The sequence below is a fragment of the Hipposideros armiger genome, unplaced genomic scaffold (assembly GCF_001890085.2).
Source record: "Hipposideros armiger isolate ML-2016 unplaced genomic scaffold, ASM189008v1 scaffold_350, whole genome shotgun sequence".
Lineage (NCBI taxonomy): Eukaryota > Metazoa > Chordata > Mammalia > Chiroptera > Hipposideridae > Hipposideros > Hipposideros armiger.
The window spans coordinates 1,060,433-1,083,685 of record NW_017731700.1 but is presented as its reverse complement, the minus strand read 5'-3'; the positions used below and the strand labels follow the sequence as shown (position 1 = coordinate 1,083,685).

Sequence of the window (23,253 nt, the reverse complement as noted above, 5' to 3'; positions counted from 1 at the left end):
GAGTCAATGTAATCCCTGTAAAAATACCCATGGAATGTGGAGGTCAGACTGGAAGCAGGTGTGAGTGAGTCCAGCAGAAGAAGACAAGGCTGCCAAAGTGTTTGAGTCCATTGGCAACTTTAACCTGACCTTAGCAGTTGCAGGAGGTGTGGTGAACTCTGCCTTATATAATGTGGATGCTGGGCACAGAGCTCTCATCTTTGACTGGCTCCGTGGAGTGCAGGACATCGTGGTAGGAGAAGTAATCAATTTCTCATCCCTTGGGTACAGAAACCAATTATCTTTGACTGTCACTCTGGACCACATAATGTGCCAGTAATCACTGGTAGCAAAGGTTTACAGAATGTCAACATTATCCTGCTCATACTTTTCTGGCCAGTTGCTAGCCAGCTTCCCTGTATCTTCATCAGCATTGGATAGGACTATGATGAGCAAGTGCTGCTGCCCATCACTACAGAGATCCCCAAGTTAGTGGTGGCTCGCTTTGGTGCTGGAGAATTCATCACCCAGAGAGAGCTGGTCTCCAGATAGGTGAGCCACAACTTTACAGAGCCATCTGCAAACTTCAGGCTTATCCTGGATGACTTGTCAACGCATCTGACCTTGGGGAAGGCGTTCACAGAAGTGGTAGAAGCCAAACAGGTTGCCGGAGAGGAAGTGGAGAGGGCTAGATTTGTGGTGGAAAAGGCCGAGCAGCAGAAGAAGGTGGCCATCATCTCTGCTGGCTGTGATTCCAAGGCCGCTGAACTGAGCTGACCGTCAACTGGCTTGTCTCTGCAGGCAATGACCTGATTGAGCTGCACAAGCTGGAAGCTGTAGAGGACATCGCAAATGAACTCTCATGCTCTCTGGAACATCGCCTACTGCTGGCTGGGCAGTCGGTGTTCCTCCAGCTGCCCCAGTGAGGTCTGCCCTACCTGCACTTCCTCGGGCCATCTCAGCCACAGCCGGAGGATTCTTAACACTGCCTTCCTTCCGACCCCACCCCAGAATCACTGTGAAATTTCATGACTGGCTTAAAGGAAATAAAAGTAAAATCACTTCATTTATCTAAAAAATATATCAATGGCATTTTTCACAGAACTAGAACAAATAATACTAAAATTTATATGGAGCCATAGAAGACCCCAAATAGCCATGGCAATCTTGAGAAAGAAGAAGAAAGCTGGAGGTATCATGCTATCTGATATCAATTTATACTACAAAAATATAGTAATAGCATTGTATTGACATAAAAAACAGACACATAGATCAATGGAACAGAATTAAGAGCCCAGAAATAAATCCATGCCTTTATGGTCATTTAATCTATGACAAAGGAAGCAAACATTTACATTGGGGTAAAGACAGTCTATTCAGTAAATGATGCTGGGAAAACTAGATAGATACATGCAAAAATTGAAACTGGACCAACTTCTTACACCATATACAAGAATAAACACAAAATGGATTAAAGACTTAAATGTAAGATGCAAAACCACACAATTCCTAGAAGAAAACAACAGAAGTAATTTTCAGACATTACCGTTAGTAATATTTTTACTGATAGATCTCCTCAGGCAAGGGAAGCAAAAGAAAAAATAAACAAATGGGACATCAAACTAAAAAAAAATTTCACAACAAAGGAAATCATCAGCAAAATGAAAAGACATCCTACTGAAGGGGAGAAGATATTTGCCAATGATACATCTGATAAGGGGTTAATACCCCAAATTTCCAAAAAAGTTATACAGCTTAACCCCCTCACACAAAATATAATAATCCAATTAAAAAATGGAGAGAGGTCCTGAATAGACATTTTGCCATAGTGGACACAGAGATGGCCAATAGACATATGAAAAGATGTTCAACATCACTAATCATTAGAGAAATGCAAATAAAACCCACAATGAGATACCAACTGACTTCTGTAAGAATGGCTATCATCAATAAATCAACAAACAACAAGTGTTGGCAAGGATGTGGAGAAAAGGGAACCCTTGTGAACTGTTGGTGGGATTGCAAATTGGTGCAGTCAATATGGAAAACAGTAAAGAGGTTTCTCAAGAAATTAAAAATAGAATTACCTTCTGACCTAGCAATTCCATTCCTGGGTATTCATCCAAAGAAATCCAAAACACTAATTTGAAAAAATATATACACCAATATGTTTACTGCAGTGCTATTCATAATAGCCAAAATATGGAAACAATTGAAATGCCCATCAATAGACAGTTGGATAAAGAAATTGTGTTACATTTTTACAATGGAGTATGACTCTGCCATAAAAAAAGAATGAAATCTTACCATTTGAAACAACATGGATGAACCTAGAGGATATTACGCTAAGTGAAGTAAGTCAAATGGAGAAAGACAAATACCATTTGGTCTCACTTATAAGTATGTGGAATCTAAAGAATAGAAATAAATGATGAAACAAAACAGAAATAGACTTGTAGATACAGAGAATTGATGATTGCTATATTAGAGGGTGGTGGCAATTGGGTGAGAAAGGTGAAGGGATTAAAAAGTACTAATTCGTAATCACAAAATAGTCACAGGGATGTGAAACACAATATGGGGAATATAATGAATAATGTTGTGAAGACTATGTAGGGTGTCAGATGGGTACTGGATTTATTGAGGGGATCACCTCATAAATTACATAAATGCATAACCACTGTACACATGAAACTAATATAACATTTAAAGCAAAACAAATAAGTTACAGGGATGTAATGTACAGCATAGGGAATATAGACAATAATATTGTGATAACATTGTACAGTGTCAGATAGTTGCTGGGCTTATGGTGATCACTTCTTTAGGTATATAAATTTTGAATAACTATGGTATACTTCTGAAATTAATATAATATTGTATGTTAGTTATATTTTAATAAAAATATTTTAAAAATAAAATAAAAATGTTTCCTTTCATGTTATTTTTCTGATATATCAAGTGCCTTTAAATTTTGACAGGCTACATCATACAAGCAGCTCCAAGGTAACAGCATGAAATGTCAGTAAACTACTTGGGATAAAAGTGAGAAAAAATAAATTATACTATGGTTCTTGGTGTTTGTGGGGGTCATTTTATCAAACATGCACTTATTTAAAGAAAATTCTATACCTGGGATTTATTTTCCGTTAGGTATATGTTAACTTACCACCTGGAAAGGTATTACTAGAATATAGTTTCAAATTAATACTTTTGTAAGGAATGCCAATATATTAGACAACAGAAAACTATTTTTTATAAAGTTTTATTTTTAAACTTTATTGGGGAACAGTGTGTTTTTCAAAGACCCATCAGCTCCAAGTCAAGTTGTTGTCCTTCAATCTTAGTTGTGGAGGGTGAAGCTCAGTTTCAAGTCCAGTCACCATTTTCAATCTAGTTGCAGGGGGCACAGCCCACCATCCCATGCGGGAGTCGAACCGGCAACCTTGTTGTTAAGAGCATTCGCTCAAACCAACTGAGCCATCCAGGTGCCCACTGGCAGCTCAGTGGCAGCTCAGCTCAAGTCGTCTCCAATCTAGTTGCAGAGGGCACAGCTCACTGGCCCATGTGGGAGTCGAACTGGCAACCCTGTTGCTCAGAGCATATGCTCTAACCAACTGAGCCACGTGGCTGCCCCAGAAAATTTTTTTTGTTTAGTGATTTTGTTTTCAACCAAAGAAAAATGGTGCAAGATGACTCATTATTTTTGTTAAAACCATAAAAATTAAAAACTCCTCATATGGAAATTTTATTTCCTGATGATGCTTAGAAAACTTCTACATTATTGTGTATGAATTTGGAAAGATTAGTATTTGTTCTTTATGTTAATGTTATTTTGGACAGGAAAGGGTTAACTCAACTCGGGTTGTTCTAACCAAGCATACTCCAAAGAAGGGCCTATCTTCTGGACTGGCTCTTGGCTGACTCCTGGGGGATAACCTCTGAGCCAACGGGATATTTTATCTGATAAGTTTGCTTTTCTATGCATAAGTCCTTGGCCCATGCTGTATGTATTTGACCAATTATGTGATTTATTGTGAATGCCTATTTTTGCTCTGTGGAATGGTCTAGAATCTGAGTAGCTGTGGTCAATCACAAAGGCACTGCATGCTCATGTGACTGACCTCCAGTAAAAACCTCCAAGCTCAAGTGAGCTTCATTGGTTAGCACACTTCATTATAAATGAAAGAGCAAGGTACAATTTACTTAAATACAGTGGTGACACACATGACTAACACAGTCTGGTTGTTAAATTCAGCAAAGATACAAGGGTCTTTTTTAATGGTGAAATTCCCAGGAGTAATATGAGCAGGGCCCACTGAGACATTCTAAGATGGCTAAAGTGCTGCCATTGCTTACCCCTGGAAACAAGGAAGAAACGCAGCACCTGCTTTTTGTTTGTATGGTGTTTTTTTTTTTTTAATTTGTTTTAAATTTTGGAGGATGCATATTCCACCTTTGGGAATATTTTTAGCTCCAATCCATAGAGCTATCTGTAAAAAGGCTGTATTTCCATGGGGACCTGAACAACACTGGATAAAGTGCAAAGTGTAGTGGCTCAGTCGGTGCCTTTCAGCCCTTATGATAAACCCTCATATGATTTTGGAAGTATCTGCCACTTGCATTTATTCAGACTGGAGCTAATGGCGAAGCCCATGAGTGCTGTCCAGCAGTGACCACTGGAATTTTGAACCAGGAATTCACAGACATGAAGTCCACTACACACTGTTTGAGAGACACTTTATTGATTTGCTATTGGACACTTGTTGAAACTGCCCCTATGACTGGAGAACATACAATGATCTTGAAACCATTACCTATAATGTGCCTTAGGTAATATCTTATAAGGAAGACAGTGGCCAGAAGAAACATGCTACTGAAAGAATGCAAGGATATACTCATCGTGTTCATAATTAAAGATCTTCTTTTCCCTTAGGCCAACTTTGGAATCACTTGAGGAACTGCTACATCCTATGGGTGTTGCCAAATGGGTGATTCTGTGCACAACTCTCAATTGACGAACAAATAGCCATTTGGTTTATGGACATTCGTTTCAAAGGAAATAGGAAGCATCCTATTTGGAAAGCTGTTGCTTTATAATCTGGAAAAACTCTGTAGAAGATAAGAATAAATAGGCTCAATGGGCTGAACTGCATGCTCTTTTCCTTGTAGGGATGAAAGTTAACAATAAAAAAGCCTGGGTTTAGTCTGACACATTGGTGGGATAGGTAGAATAGGGATGTGGCCAATGGACTGGCCATATGGTCAGGTAGATGGACAATAGAAATTTAGACTATTGAAGGATTCCTGCATGTATCACAGCCCTTTGGAAATAAGTTGGAGAAATAAAATGCATGTTGAAGAACTTCCTTCCAAATCAGAAGGTGACTGAAATAATCAAATGGACATCCTGGGGCAGTTGTTTGAGGTGGCCACCTGGGTCCTTAAAATGAGTGGACATGGAGTAGCTGCAGAAATTCAGAGATGGGCTGATCATTAATATATTTCACTTGCACCTTTTGAGGCATAAAATGCCAGCAAGAACTACCCTGTCTTCCAGCCAAGAGCCAAAAACTACAAATGGATATGGTTCAAATTCTCTGAGGTAAAGGCTCCATATATAGATTTCACATAAATTACATCAGACTACTACCAGTCACCCCAGGAGGCTATACATAGGTCCTGACAAGAATAGATATTTACTGTGGACTAGGCTTTGCATACCTGGTGGTAGAGGCAAATTTTCAAAACTCTGTAAAGAATTAGAAGAGAAGATAGTGTAGCAATTTAGACCACAAAGTTACATTTCTTCAGACCAAGGATCACATTTTATAGTCCATAGGTTCCAACAATGATCAAAGAAATATCATATCAAGTGGGCATATCATATTTAATATCATCCTCAGAGTAGTGATTTGATAGAGAATTGAAACACCAGTTATCTAAAATGAGTGGTGATTAAGGCATGAAATGTTAGTTATACGTCTTCATGAATATGAGCTCTCATTCAACGTGAGAAGGGGACAAGGGAGGATCCCCACTTGGTAGATTCCTCTGTGTTTCTGGGGTATTTTAGTGAAAAGAAGGTAGGGGAGAATGCTGATACAACTATACAGTGCTTCCCCAAATCACCCCAACTTTCTTTTTTCTTACCTGATTCAGTGGTCCTGGGACAAGGACTGCAGGTGCCATATACAGGGATGATACTTAATCAAGAAACGGCAATTATGCCTTTAAACCTTTATGCCAGTATTCCTAAGAGTCTGGTGGAGTGGACTATACCTTCATTTCATCTAGAAAAAAATGGGGTTGATAGTGAATGCAGCTGTATTGACTCATGGTCAAGAAAGCTCACTAGTTCTGTACTTATGTGACCCTATCCTATATGAATGAGAATGGACTAAGTTTCTCCTTACACAGAAACTGTTGAGGTTAGGCACTTAGCAGACTGGTATTGGTGCTGATGATCTGGACCAACACAATGGCTGAACCTAACATTCCTTCCACAGTTGGAAAATGTTTGGATAAAAATCAATGAAAAATGGAGAAAAGGAGTAATAGTAATTGAGGTTAAAGGAATGATTAAATGTGTTATAGAATAAAGGAAATCCAATATTACATTGATGTCTTGAGAGAGGGTTGGAGCAAGAAAATGATATTGTTTTTTAGCACAGTTATACCCTAGTGCTCAAAAAGGTGAAATCACATATTTTCCAAGACCACTCCTGCTTTTTGAGCCTGACATGGTCAAATGAAAACCTGGAAATCTGAGTGGCATTGCTCTGGGAGACATTTCGGTTCTACAATATGATGAAATGTATCCTATAGTGAATGACTGAGTGGACCTCTAGTAATTCGCCAGTACCTTTTGACTCTTATTTTTCAGGTTGAATCTACTACAAAAGATATAATTTGTGATGGAATTTCCAGGAAGTATACCCTGCTGGGCCATTGGATTGGTCCAAGGAGTGTATAGCTCCTGGCAGACTAATTACTGTGTTACTATAAACCTTGGTGATCAATAATTAGAAAGGTGCCTGGTTATAATGAATGAAATGCAGCAGTGGTATTTCTAACATCTCACAGTGTATTGTGTACAGATATATATTGCACTTGTTTTGTGGATGGAAAGTTATTTAACAGAATATTAAACACAAATGGATTTCTGATGGGAATAAAACAGTGGGCATCACGTGACAAGTTCTAATTTGGAATGGCCCCAACTTGAGCAACTGCCTTAGTTAAGTAAGTCATATGACAATACTGACACTGGTGATCAAGTGTGTTGGGAGACTGAATGAAAGCTTTCTTAGGATATAATACTGGTAGGAAGTGACTGGACTGAGGAAGAGCTGAATTTAGCTGATCATCAGCTATATATTCTATGTTAAATACTTATGCACAAGTTTATTATAAGGTACAAATAATGATAGACTAAAGGTGAAATGAGTAATCAGATTAGTATAAAATATGAAAAGGTTTTCTTTTATAGGATGGATTTGTCATTTCATTAAATATGTTCCTTCCCCATACTTGCTTCTCCAACTGTTGGGCATATCGATTCTGATATTATTGCTGTATCTGTCATATAAATGCTATACTGAATGTAGATGAACCAAAAATATGATAATTTTTCTTTAAAAGGCCCTAAACTGAGAGTCAGAGGAGATGATTGAGCATGAAAGGATTATCTCAGCCAGTCTGATTTCCTTAAACACTGTCTATTCTAAAGGAAGGACTGTCTTTTGAACAATCCTTTGAATAACTCCTGAGAAATAATCTCTGCACATTGGAATATTCTACCTGATAAATTTCTTTTGTAGGCCATATAAGTTTATAATTTATGGTAAAGACCTATTTTGGCTCTGGAATGGGGAGAAGGGTCTGAGTAGGTGGAGTCAGTCACATGCCTGTGTAACTTACGGCCCCAACATCTCTGGATACCTAAATATCCTTGGTTGGCAACACTTCACATGTGCTCTCATGCATTTTTGCTGGGGGATTTAAGCATGTCCCTGTGCAAATCCACTGGGAAGGGACACCTGGAAGCTTGAGCCTGGTTTCTCCTGGACTTTGTCCCATGTACCTTTTACTTTTCATATTTTGATTTATTTGACCTGAATTTTCATTGCAATAAACTATAGCTATATGCATTACAGATTTTTAAAAAATTACCTTGAGTCCTAAGAGCAAATGATTGAGCATGAGGGTGAAACAGATTGTGTATTTAAGCATGAATACATGGTAGAAATTTTAAGTCAAGAGAAGTTGAAATATTTGGTTATTTCTGAAAGTACCAAAACTTTGAGAATTTAGGGATACTTTAACATAGGTGGGTGATGTTGAGTTTCATGTACTAATGGTCAAAGACAAGGAAAATAAGAGAGAAAGGAAGTGAAAAATATGTGTGTGTTTGTTGGGTGAGAAAGAGAACAGGTTAGGAGGAGGGAAGAATGGAGGGAAAAGAGGAGAGAGAAAAAGAGAGTGAAAAGGAGGACTGAGAGAATGACATTGCTGTGGGTATATAAAATAAAATGAAGTTACTGGAATTTTATATACATGCTTGGTAGTAGAGGACATATTGAGAAAGGGCCACTGGGTGTTTTGCAAGTTCATTTAGACATTTTATGCAAGACATTTACCTAGTATATGTTATATTACGCATGCATACTTTTTATCAGAAAAAAAAACTTATAATTTGAGGTTGTAGAAAATAAAGCATCCACATGATTTACACTTTCTAAGTAAAATACATATAAGTAATAAAGTACTTTAAAAGTTATAAAATGTTTTAAAGTACTTACGAAAAGACAAAAAATCTGGAAGTAGAGAAGCTCAAATATTGACAATATTTTTACTTCTTTATTATTATATTTTAGCATTTTCAATGAGCATTCTTATGGGAATAAATACTGAGGAGAGATACCTGCCTACTTTGGTGGTTGACTGACCTAAATTCCCAGGTGGTTGCTCCACGCCTCACCTCTGTAATATTGGGAAATAGCAATTCTCCCTCAGGTGCCTGTTTCCTCAGATGGCATAATCGATCCTGCCTTGTGCCATTCTTCTTTTGTTCTGTCTTAAAAAAATGAAAATATGTGATGCTTTACTTTTGCATTCTATTTTTACTGAAGAACATGATTTTTACAATTCACTGGCCATTGTCTTTTTAATGTTTCCTTATTTGGAAATTGAGGGTATGCAATGAATCGCATTTTCCTCCCCATGCAGCTTTGAAAAAGTTTAGATAAACATCTAAATATTTATCTGCTGACAATTTAAATGCTAACAAAAGGAGACCAGCATTGCTAGACTGGAATCTAATGCTCTCCTGGATCTTGGGCACCATATATTACTAGAAATAACCTTGGACATTTTGAGACCTTTATTTATCCTTGACATTCCAGATGAAACACAGTGCATGTTTGTGAACCCTAATCCACCCTGGCATTGAAGAGATGTTGATATTTTGTCTATTTGTCAGAAAATGAGCACGGAAACAGGAGCTAAGGAAAATGCTTACCCCTGTACACTGACTGCATAAGTAGCAGAGCCACATCCCAAACTCCGATAATTTAATGAATGATTCTCCGGTTGGAAATAGTGGAACTACCCCACTATTTTACATGCATGAAAAAAATATAGCAGCTGGAATGTGGATCATAATATCTGCCTTGTTTACTTCCTCACAGAGAAACTGTTGCATACTGTCCTTCACATATATACAAGCATGACTCTGTCCCACCTGGCCTATTTCTGTGTATCCCAGGAAGAAGGTGGCAGCTTCTTGCGTAAGAGACCCCAGGATTAACAACAAAGAGGATTTCCTCTTCTTCTTAATTCTGAGATGAACTGCATCATAGAGCAGTTGTGCTTCTCTAAGCTGAATATTTATGTGTGACAGAAGCCGTCTATATACGAGTACACTGATAACTTTGTGTGCTCCTTGTCAATCCTCATTAAATTCCTTTTTCAAACTCTTAATCTATCATCTCTTATGAGTCATACAACTAAACATCCTTATCCACTGACAGGGTGTAGATTCCAGCACTGACGGAGGAAAGTGGATTCCAAAATGTCACTGACTCAAATTCATTTAGCAGTAACTGCCAACACAGGGCAGTCTGTGGGAGTTCAATCTCTCATCAGGACTCTTTTCCTTCTTCCTGTTATCTCCATCTATATTTTTCCATATATTGATCTGTCTCTTTTGGCTCAGACATTAACTCCATGTGAGGCTTGCCTTCCTCTGTATGTGGAGGGTTTGATATCTCTGCCTTCCACCTACCATGATGTTTATTCAAAGTATCCTGAAGGTTCATGGGCATTCCACCCACACCAGCAGACTTACCGTCATGACAGCCTTATAACAAGAGTATCTCTGATCAAAACTTACTGTCATTCAAAGGAAAATAAAAACAAATGAAAAAACCCTTTACCATATATTGCTTTTGCCTTGGGTTCTGCACAGAGTCATCACAATGTCAGGTCTGACATCTTTTCTTCTCCTTCCTTCGTTCAATTGTAGCAAATGTGAGACACATGTGAGACTTTGAGGTCCGGTATGATTCTGATGCTCTAATGATAAATGTAATGTGTCATGGGAAAATATATTCATCTAGTGGCCCAAGTGTCTGGGGAGTTTCTTCTTGACGGGGGTCGTGGTGACTTATGCCTGGATGGTGAGGTAAGAAAGCAGTGTTAGGAACTGACAGGACTTCTGTGCATCAGGGTCTGCTACCAGAAATACCCATGACACAACTTTAGTAGCACCCAGTGTGTGTTTCTTTTGGCCAGTGGAGGTAAACAGTGAGAGCCCTCTTGACACGGAAGTCAGCCCTGAGACATTCAGTGAAGGGATTGTCTGATGCCTTCTCCCTGTCATTGAGTGCAGGGGCCAACTGTGGGAACTGAGTACTGGAGGTGTTTTTGGAGACTTGTGGATGTTGGCATCCCTTCAGGACCATGCATGGGGTATTGTCCATTCTAAGTTAATCCTCACAGAGGGTCTGATGGGAAATGTGAGCCTACAAACAATCTTAAACTTTCTCCATTACCATTGTTTGAAAAGTTTGTTCCGTGAAATGCCTACTATTTATTGGTTGCTAGTGTGTTCCTTAATGTGATTTTGTTCATTTATTAGTTGGAGTGGCTGACCTACTTCTCATCTATGAATCTGACTCTGATAGTGAATGTATATATCCCAGTTTCCATACAGTGCAACACTAATCCAGGAAATATGGTAATATTTTGGTTTTTATGATAACTCTCTATGCTATTGTTTACCGGTAGATAGATCCGATGGAATTACAATCAGAAAAGATGGGAGATCTGCATCAATTACAGTCCTCTTGAAAGTCTACCATCATAGTGCATTTATGCATCTCTGTGTTTCGGGGTTGAGGTATTTATTGGGAAATGAGAGTGCTTGACCCTTGTGTGGGAGACACATCGGCAGCTCTTGCTAAGAGGACCATGAAGAGGCTCAGTCACCAGCCGGTGTTTTTCCTTTCATGAGTCTGTGAACTAACATGATAGTACCCCTGTGCTATTGGACAATTTGATATCTATTTCATAGAGTAGAGGTCTCTGTACTTTCCTAGGCATTCATCATTTTATAATAAAGCTTTTTTCTAGTACTTCAAAGATGTGCCATATGTCATTTTACATTTACATAGAATAATAATCATTTTCACACTTTAGAAAGCCATACAAACTTGAGGTTATAAAACAGGAGTTGACAACTATTTTCAACGAAATGGCAAATATTAGTTACCCTATATCTTTGGGGCTATATAAGTCACTATCCCAATTACTCAATTCTGCCACTGTAAAAGGAAAGCAGCGGTAGATATCAAGATTAAAAAATGAGGGTAGCTATGTTCCAATATAACTGATGTTTTAAAAAGTCAGCAGGCCAAATACAGCTATCAGGCTTTAGTTTCCTGATCCCAGTTATAAAATATTAGATTTTAAATGTTTGGAAACATCTAATGTTATCTTTGTGGGCTCGAATACCTCATCATCTTTCTTAACACCTACATAGCTGAACACTACTTTGGAAACCAGTTATCTGAAGGACTAGTCATGTCTTTTCCCACTAGTAACCTAATCTCAATATGATTTTTCTTTACCTGTCGCATAAAGCTCAAGTCCTTTAGCAAAGACTCCTTTTTGTCAGTTTGGGCTCCTGCTAGTAGATATTGTTGATGATGCAGTTAGGAATTCATTCTATTAATTATGTTTTGAAAGAGATGCATAGTCTCTTCAGTACTTCTTGTGGACTTCCTTGTATGAAGTATGCTTTAAGAGGAAGCAGATGATAGATAGGGATATCTGAATCTCCCAATCAACATTCCTTAGGATGTACATAGGTGCTGTGGTCAGGATTCTGAGAACCTTGTTTGTCCTTTACTACCTGTTTAGGTCTGATCATCAAGAATGCCACAGGAAAATAGGAAATCAAGAGGAGAGGAGATAGAAGCAGGTTGCATTTCCTTTCTGATTGCTTTTGCCACCAGTGTTATCCCAACAAATGCCTTTTCCCCAGCAGTGTCATGTAAATTTTAAAGGGGTAGGAAGAACCATTTGCAAATTTTCTTCTAATTCCATGGACATTGGATACCATAGCTCCTCAGAAAATATGCTAAATATCACTAGTTATTTGGGAAATTCAAATTAAAGTTTCAGTGTCATACCACTTTACACCAATTAGAATGGCTAATATCTGAAAATCAAAACAAAACAAAACAAAACAAAACAGGAGATATCAAGCTTTGGCAAGAATGTGGAGAAATTGGAACCCTTGCATACTGCCAGTGGGAATAAAAACTGGGGCAGCTGTTATAAAAAAAAACAGTATAGTTGAACATCAAAAAGTTAAAAATATAACTCATGTAAGGGACTTGGAAAAATATTTGTAGACCCTTGTTAGTAGCAACATTATTGATAATAATCCAAATGTGGAAATAACCCATATATTTTGAGAGATGAATTAATAAACTTACTGTGGCATATTCATACAATGCAAAATTATCCTGCCTTAAAATGGAAGATTCTGACACATGCTACAACAATGCTGGATCTTGTAGACATTATGTAAGTGAATTAAGCTAGTCACCGAAGGAGTAATAATGTATGATTCCAATTTTATGAGTACTAAAGTACCTCAGATTCATTCAGCAGTCAAATTCATAGAAACAGATAAGAAAATGGTAGTTTCCAGAGGTTGGGTGGAGGAGAGAATGGGGAGTTATTATTTAATAGGTACAGAGTTTCCGTTTTGGAAGATGGAAAAAAATTCTCGAAATGGATGGTGGTAATTGTTGAGCAACTGTATGAATGTACTTACTGTAACTGAACTGTACACTTAAAGATGTTTAAGATGGTAAATTTTAACATAGTTAAAAATAAAAGATTGCTTGAGGTACAGGCCTTCAGCTAGGATCTGCATATCTTCATTCCTATATTGTGGTTTAAAATAGTTGTTTCCCAACACCAAATATGTGACTATTATTATCAAAAGAAGTAACTGTAGAGCAAGAAGAAAATCAATAGTACCACAAAATCCCAACGTAAAATGATTACAAAAACATGTTTAGTAAAATAGGAACAGTCTTACACAACATGAAGCAGATCATGGCAGGTCTTGATTCTCACTCCAACTGCTGTCCAGCAGAGTCTTTACCTTGCTTAGCACTTTTGAACTGCACTGCTCTTCCAGTGCTCAAATTGAATCAACGTAATAATCCAGGTATGGTGCACCTAATGTCAATCCATAAAATACAGAGCAGGAATGAAATAAAACCAATTAAATGGGTTTGATTAATAATTTTCTCCACGCCAACTCTAGAATGTTAATGTTATTCTGAAAGTGAAATGATAATTTTATCCATATTGTAGATGTGTTTATTTTTCTCCTTCTTCTATATCTCAAAATATTTCCATGTTACTGCAAATTGGTATACCCACTATGGAAAACGGTATGGAGACGCCTGGAAAAGCTAAAAATAGATCTACCCTATGACCCAGGAATCCCACTTCTGGGCATTTATCCAAAGAAAAAGAAAACACTAATTAAAAAAGATACATGCGGGCCAGCTGAGTGGTGCGATGGTTAAGAACTGGGTTGGGATGCCAGAGGGCCCCTGTTCGGATCCCACATATGAGGGCCACTGACACTGCCCTCTACAGCTAAGATGCTGAACAACAGCTCAACCTGGAGCTGGGCTGCCACGAGTCACCGGCGTAAGCTGCAGCCCTGTGGCAGTGGGTTGCCATGGGCTACCATATGTAGCCAGCAGCCAGTGTGAGCAGCCAGCAGCCGCTGTGAGCGGCCGTCCAGAAGCCGGTGACTGATCTGCCTCGCCCGGGAAGAGCACAATGATGGTGCCAATTTGGGCCAGTGAAGCAACGTCCTCCACAACTAGACTGAAGAACAAAACGACAGCAACTTGTCTGTTCCCCTTCCCCCAATTCCCCAGCACTGTACCCATACCCCCAATTCCCCAATAAAAAAAAATCTTAAAAAAAAAGATACATGCAACTCTATGTTCATCACAGCATTATTTACAATAGCTAAGATATGGAAACAACCTCAGTGTCCATCAATAGAGGAATGGATTAAGAAAATTATATATGCATGTATAGATAGATAGATAGATAGATAGATAGATAGATAGATAGATAGCGAAATACTACTCATCAATTAAAAAGAATCAAATCTTGCCATTTATGAAAACATGGATGGATCTAGAGGGTATTATGCTAAGTAAATTAAGTCAGGCAGAAAAAGACAAATGCTGTGTGACTTCACTTATATGTGAACTCTAAAATAACAAAACGAATAAACAGTTGTTGGGTCAAGATGGCAGAGTAAGTAAATGTTGTGCTTACCTTCTCTCATGAACACATGAAAATTGCAACTAAATTACAGAACAACCATCATTGAGAATTGCCTGAACTCTTGCTGAACCAAAGCCCTACAATTAAGGACATAGAGAAGAAGCCACCTCAAGACTGGTAGGAGGGGCAGAGACATAGTACCGGCTGGTCTCACACCCGTGTTTGACCATTAAAAATTGTGAGGGACATTTTGGCTGCTGTGGTCCCCCCAGGCAGAGTGAAGGGTCCCAGCACCACAACAGGCTCCCCAGTTCAGTGTTTCAGTGCTGGGGAGAGAAGTCCCCATAGTTTCTGGCTGTGAAAACCAGTGGAGATTGTGGCTGAGTGAGATGAGGGCAGATGGAATCCCAGGTTCTCCTCTTAAAGGGCACGTGCATGGACTTACTCTCTGACAGACTCACTCGTTCTGAGCTCCAGTGGGGCAGAAGCTCAAAAGGTGACTGGGATATGTGGGGAAGAACTAAATTGTCTAGCTTCAGGATGAGGGCTGGAGGGGCAACTTTCTCCCAGTTGGAGGAGCTGGCTGAAGCTATTGTTTCTCTGTTGAGCCCTCCCCCTTCCCGGCATGCAGACATGGGCAGCCACCATATCTGAGTTCCCATAAACCTGGCTAAAACTGTTGGCTCCACCTGAGTGATTCTGAAACCACACCCAACCCAACTTTTGGGCACTCTGAAGCTGCTTCCAGTCGTTTTTTCATACAAACTGCCTGCTTTGGCTCATGCTGTAGACTTTCCTAAAGTCTCTTAAAGGTTCACAAAACCCAAACAAGCAGCATGTGGCTTCAGCATGTCCTGTACATCTGGCTGAGCATCCCTAAACCTGGCACTAGAAGTAGCTGGGCCTTGGTTCATGGCTTGACCTCTCAAGTCACCTCCAAACACAGTGCTGGTGGTGTCCAGCTGTAGATTGCTTTGTGGTTATGCCAGGTGGCCCCAATCAGGAAAGAGTTTGCAGCTAGCTACACTTGCCTGCAGTGGGTTCCCTCCCAGATGGCGCTGGGGCTGGCATGCCCAGTGGACAGCTTCAAACTGAGCTAGAGCATCACCTGGCCACCTCTAAGGACAACACACCCAAAGTGCACACTGGGAAGGCTAAAGTGAATCCTGCTTCATAGGGTCAGCCTCTCCACAACAGCTCCTTCACTGTAGTCATGGCCAGCCCTCACAACCAATAAGCTTGAGGGTCAGTCCTTCCCACTGATGTGCAAACATCAATCAAGGCTCAACTATAACAGGAGGACAGACACAAACCACAAGGGGCATATCTGGAGCACATGGCTCTGGTTACCAGGGAGACTGCATGCCTGGGTCCCACAGGACTCCTACCATATAAGGCCACTCTACTAAGACTGGGAGACGTAACAGCCCTACCAAATACATAGAAACAAACACAGGGAGGCAGTTAAAATGAGGAGAGAAAGAAACATGTCCCAAATAGAACAGAACAAAGCTCCAGAAAAAGAACTAAACAAAATGGAGACAAGCAATCTACCAGACACAGAGTTCAAAATACTGGTGACAAGGATTTCAAAACACTGGTGATAAGGATGTTCAATGATCTCAGGGAGAAGTTTAACAAAAAGATAGGAAACATAAAAATGGAGATAGAACACATAGAGAAGAACCAGTCAGAAATAAAGAATAAAATAACTGAAATGAAGAATGCATTACAGAGAATCAACGGTAAATTAGATGAAACAGAGGATCGAATAAGTGATTTAGAAGATAAAGTAGCAGAAAACATTCAAAGAGAAAATCAAAAAGGAAAAAGAATCCCCCCAAAATAAGGACAGTTTAAGAGGTCTATGGGACAACATCAAGCGTACCAACATTTGCATCATAGGGGTACCAGAAGGAGAAGAGAGAGAGCACAGAATTGAAAATCTATTTGAGGGCTGCCTGGGTGGCGCAGTTGGTTAGAGTGTGAGCTCTAAACAACAGGGTCGTGGGTTCAATTCCCACATGGGCCAGTGAGCTGCGCCCGAGCTGAGCTGCTAAGGGGCAACCAGATGGCTCAACTGGTGAGAACGTGTGCTCTTAACAAGGTTGCCAGTTCGACTCCCACATGGGGTGGTGGGCTGTGCCCCCCCCCCAACAACTAGATTGAAAGTAGTGACTAGACTTGGAGCTGAGCTTGCGCCCTCCACAGCTAAGATCGAAGGACAACACTTGACTTGGAGCTGATGGGTCCTGGAAAGACACAATGTTCCCCTTCCCCAATACCCCAACAGTGTTCCGTTCCCCAATTCCCCAATAAAATCTTAAAAAAAAAAAGATATGGTTTTTCTCTCTTAAAAAAAAAAGAAAAGAAAATCTATTTGAAGAAATAACAATGGAAAACTTCCTTGACCTGATAAAGGAAATGGATATTCAAGCCCAGGAAATGCAGAGAGCCCCCGACAAGATGAATCCAAACAGGTCCACACCAAGACACATCATAATTAAAATGCCGAAGGTTAAAGACAAAGAGAAAATCTTAAAAGCAGGAAGAGAAAAGCAATTAGTTACCTACAAGGGAGCTCCCATATGACCATCAGCTGATTTCTCAACAAAAAATTTGCCGGCTAGAGGGATTGGCAGTAAATATTCAAAGTGATGAAAAGCAAGAACCTACAATCAAGATTACTCTACACAGCAAAACTATTATTTTGAATGGAAGGACAGATAAAGATCTTCAGAGGCAAGAAAAAGCTAATGGAGGTCAGCACCACCAAACCAGTATTAGAAGGAATTTTAGAGGCCCTTCTTTCCGATAAAAAAAAGATAAAAAATACAAATAATAAAATGGCAGTAACTACATATCTATCAACAATTACTTTAAATATAATCAGATTAAGTGCTCCAATCAAAAGACATCAGGTGGCGGAATGGATAAGAAAACAAGACCCATACATATGCTGCCTAAAAGAGACTCACTTCAGATCAAAAGACACACACAAATTGAAAGTAAAGGGATGGAAAAAGTTATTTCATGAAAGTGGAAAAAAAATGACTCGGGTAGCATACTTGTACCAGACAAAATAGACTTTAAAACAAACGCTATAAAAAGAGACAAAGAGGGGTCCAAGTAATCCCACTTCTGGGTATTTATCCAAAGAAACCCAAAATGCTACTTCAAGGGGACATGTTCATCCATACTTTGCAGCACTGTTTACAATAGCCAAGATATGCAGGCAGCCTGGATGTCCCTGAATGGATGAGTGGATAAAGAGGTGGTACATATGTACAATGGAATATTAATCAGCCATTAGAAAGAACGAAATCTTGCCACGTGGGACCACATTGATGGACCTAAAGGGTGTTGTGCTTAGTGTAGTTAGTCAGACAGTGAAAGCAAATGTCATATGATTTCACTTATAAGTGGAATCTAATGAGCAAAATAAACAAGCAAAACAGAAACAAATAGGTATAACTATTTTGATGGTTGCCAGATGGGAGGAGGGCTAGGGTGCATGAAAAAGGGGAATGATTAAGAAGTACAAATTAGTTGTTACACAGTAGTCATGGGGATGTAAGGTATAGCTTAACGAATGTAGCCAATAATATTGTAATAACTATGTATGGTGTCAGATGGGTACTAGATTTATTGGGGTAATAGATGGGATGGGAGCTGAGGGCAGGGTGAAAAGGTGAAGGGATTAAGAAATACAAATTGGAAGTTACAAAATAGTCAATGGGATGTGAAGTAAAGCATAGGGCAATAATAATCAATAATATGGTAGTGACTATGTATAGTGCCAAGTGGGTACTAGACACTTTGGGGAATCACTTCTTAAATTATATAAATGTCTAACAACTATGCTGTATACCTGATGTACAAGGTTTGTCAATTAAGTTTGCAAACTCATCCTAGAGAAAGTGCTGCATACCATATTGCTGAATATTACTACAGTCACCTTTGAAGTACTCTCCTTGGGAAGCTATGCACAGACACCAGTGTCTAGTCCACCCTTCAAAGCAATTTTGGAACTCCTTTTCTGAATGTCCATCAGAACTGTCTTCACATTACCCTTGATATCATGAATGTTATCAAAATGTCTTCCTTTCAATATTTCCTTTATCTTCGGGTAAAAAAGAAGTCATTCTGGGCCAGATCAGGTGAGTAGGGAGGGTGTTCCAGCACAGTAATTTATTTACTGGCTAAAAACTCCCTCATAGACAGTGCCATGTGAGCTGGTGCATTGTCGTGATGCAAGAGCCATGAATTGTTGGTGAACAGTTCAGGTCGTTTTCATCCTTTTCATTCAGACTTTTCAGCACTTCCAAATAGTAAACTTGGTTAACTGTTTGTCCAATTGGTACAAATTCATAATGAGTAATCCCTCTGATATCAAAAAAGGTTAGCAACATCGTTTTGACTCTTGATTTGAACTGATGGAACATTTTTGGTCATGGAGAAATAGCTGACTTCCATTGTGCACTTTGATGCTTTGCTTCAGGGTTGTATTGGTACACCCATGTTTCATCACCAGTGATAACATGACCCAAAACATGTCTCACCTCTCCAAAAGGTCTTGGATAACTTACACTCTCCTCTGCTTTTGTTTATCGGTGAGCTCCTTCGGGACCATTTTTGCACACGCCTTTCTCATGCCAAGATTTTCAGTTTAGATTTCCTAACTGTTTCTCTTTTGATGTTTACTTGCTCTGCTATGCTTCTCACAGTCAGCCGATGATTTTGACACACAATTGATGAGTTTTTGCAATGTTTTTGTCAGTTCTGCTCGTTCCTGGCCGCCCTGACCTCTCTTCATCAGTGACGCGTTCTCTCCCTTCAGAAAAAGGTTTACTCCATTTGTACACTGCTGTTTTCTTCATGGCATTATCCCATAAACTTGGACTAACATGTCCCTGATTACACTCCCATTCTAGCCAAGTTTAACAAGAAATTTAATGTTTGTTCCTGGTTCTAATTCAAGCTCAGGCATTCTTGGGTCGGCATACAAAAACACGCAACAACATTAATGAACACCACTCAGCAAGACACGGCCACCCATTGACATGAATGCAGCTGTGAGACACTGATACCAAGCTTATGAAACCTTAACGAACTGTTTGTACAGTGCTGCCAATGTAAGCGCACGGTTGCAAGTTTGCAAACTTGATTGTCAGACCTCGTAATGTACAGCATAGGGAATATACTCAATAATATTGTGATAGGGTGGTACAGTGTCAGATGGTTGCTGGACTTATGGTGATCACTTCTTTAGGTACATAAGTGTTGAATAACTATGGTGTACACCTGAAACTAATATTCTATGTTAACTATATTTTAATAAAAATATTTGAAAAACAAATGAACAAACAAAACAAAACAGACTTAGAAACAGAGATCAAACATGGTTGTGAGAGGGGAAGGATAGGTGAAAAAACTGAAGTGGAATATAGTCAATAACACTGTAATAAGTTTTCTGGGTGACAGATGGTTACTAGACTTAATGAGGTGATCACATTGTAAGGCTTATTGGTATTGAGTCACTACATAGTACATCTGCAATTAATATACATTGTATACCAAATATACTTAAATTTTAAACATTCCATGTTATGTTACTGAGTTTATGTTACTCCATTCCTATTTCAGAGCAATGCGAACCATTGCTTTCATGATAACATCCTTTTTGAACACATAGATTTGATAGTACTGTGTGTGTGTGTGTGAATATTATATGCTTGTGTGTATAAAACCAAACAGGGGTCTTTGATATTAAAGTATTATTTTCTTAAATAACATTAAATGAGCTTATAGAGAATATAAAATATATAGAAAGACAGCACGTTATAAACATTCACTGTTAATACAATGGTGCATGTGCTTCTAACACATTTTCTATGTATTTGTACACACTTGTATATGTATATATCACATAAAACTGTATATCTTCACTCACCAGCATATTTGAACACCTTGTCATGTAAATAAGCATTTTCAACATCATTTTTTGTGAATCTCTTTTAAAAAGATTTCCTCAGTGTTACCAAAATGTATTTTTTAAAATTTCAAGCAATACAGACATGAAAAATGTGAAAGATGAAATTATTCTTTCAATCTCTTTCTTGCCACTTTTCCGCTCAGATATACTGTGTTAATGGGCCAGCATATAGTTTTTCAGGTTTCTGTATACATTGTAGATATATGTACTATAATTCCCTTGTGTATTTTAGCTCATGCATTTCTGACATCAAATTTTGTTTCATAATGTAAATTTTTCCCCATAATAAATGCATATATGTGCATGTTTGTTTACACATACTTGTATATATAATATGTAATGGTATTTAAATATACAAATCTTTATGATAAACTGCTCAATAATTTTTCCTGGATGGGGTGCATGTTCATACAGGCTTTGAGGCCTCTGTTTTAGAGAACTCAGGGACAAACCTGCTCTCAAACTACAGGCGTCATCTGAGGACACAGGAAAATAGGGAGGGGAAAAACTGGTGACTCAATCACTTCAGTCTCCCCTCAGCAAGAATTGCATGGTTTTTCCACAAAAATCAAAATGATCAGCCCTCAAACAAATATCTCCTATACTCTAACTTCTGTTCTATGGCATTTTCACTTTAGTTAAAAAATGAAAATATTAAATGCACATTAATTTTATTTCTCCTGTCAACAGCCATGGTTTCTGGAAAAATTATTTTGGAAGATCTATTTTGTTAACTCTTTTCTCAAGTGAGAGATTAAATAACTTTTAAAGAAAAAAAGATAAACAATCTTCAGCAAGGAGTTCTCTGAAAATGAGGATACTTTTCTTTATATAAACCCCATCATACCATTATCTGGAGTCAATGATTCATTTTGTCTCATCTTTACCCCAGTGGCATTGCCCTACAATTATTAGCTATTCAGTAGATTTTCTTGTGAGCTCTAGGCTTTATAATTTTTAAAGCCTTGAAAAAAAGTAGTTTTCATAAAATATGAGTTGGAAATTCCCTTTATCATAATAAAAGCATAGTCTATAAAATTACTTTTATAAGGAACATACATTCTTGCCTACTATTGCACTTTGCATCTCCAGATTAATTTTAGCATAAAATTTCACATGTACTTGTTTTTTAATTTTATTTAATATTAGTTTCAGGTGTACGAAACAACATATGATTAGACATTTATACCCCTCACAAAGCGATAACCCCCCCCAAGTCTACTAACCCTCTGACATCTTATATAGCTGTTATACCATTGACTATATTCCTTATGCTGTACTCCACATCCTGTGAATATATATATATATATATATATATATATATATAATTTACATTCAATATTATTCTACTTCAGCTTCAGGTGTACAGAGCAGTGGTCACATGTACTTTTTAAAAAGCTCCAAAGATTTCATTTGGTGATCAGTGAGTTGTTAGAATAATTTGATAAGAATTTCCATCTTAAATTTTTTTGTCTTATGTTGTTCACTATACTTCTTCAGAGGGGTCATGTCTAATTTTAGGAGGGATTTTTTTTTGTACATAGCATTTAATGGTAACTATTACAAACTGAAGACTACAAAATTGCATTCTGTTTGCTAATTAAGAATGTAAATTAGACTTGTTTCTCATTTTCCAAATTTTGTCATATGACCACAAATATGCATATACACATTCAACTTACCAATCTCTCAGTAATGAAAATCCGACTCCCAATAGCACCTTAAAAAAAAACAGCCACAAAACCTATTCTTCAAATGCGTATCTTAGAACACCATCTTCTACTTAGAAAAGGAAAAACATGAGCACTTCAGAGAAAACACTATGTAAAATTCACAGCTTATCTTTAGGGCATTATTCTAAGACAAGTGTGACTATCTTTCAAAGTCTATTCCTTTACAAAATTCAGCTTGTTTCTCCAGTTGAGTGGGTCAACTTTCCTTCAAAGGTGCTCTTTCTGTTAACCCATCAGTCCCTATTACCCTGCCACAGGAAAGGCATCCAGTATCCCCTATAATTGTAATAGTATCAAGCATAGTGTTTTGAGTTAAAAAGTCAAGGGTAACTTCTTTTCCTTATGGTAAGACTTTCATAATTACTAATATCCAAGTGAAGGAATGAGGTGTATATTTTAGAACCTATTGATTTCCCTGTGTTGTGTACAAGGATAAGGAGTTGTTCACAAGATTAGCCATTGCATTGTAGTTCACCATAACAACAGTGACAAAATTGGATATAAATAAAATGCTATCCATGGGAAAGAATAAAAAATTGGTAGTCTAAGCCAACAAGGATATGTTATTTATCCATTAAAAAGACTGATGCATATTTAAATGTACTGACATTGAAGAAAATGTGGGTCAATATAATCAGGTTAGAAGTACAAATGATGCACATTATGTAAAACACACATGCATGTAGAAAACAGTAATATATA

The 23,253-nt window shown here is 38.2% G+C and overlaps 1 pseudogene; it reads left to right on the top strand.

The window, feature by feature from the left end:
* Nucleotides 1–1,079, top strand: part of LOC109392832 (prohibitin-like) — a 51,271-nt pseudogene extending 50,192 nt beyond the window's left edge.
* Nucleotides 1,080–23,253: the final 22,174 nt, after the last annotated feature.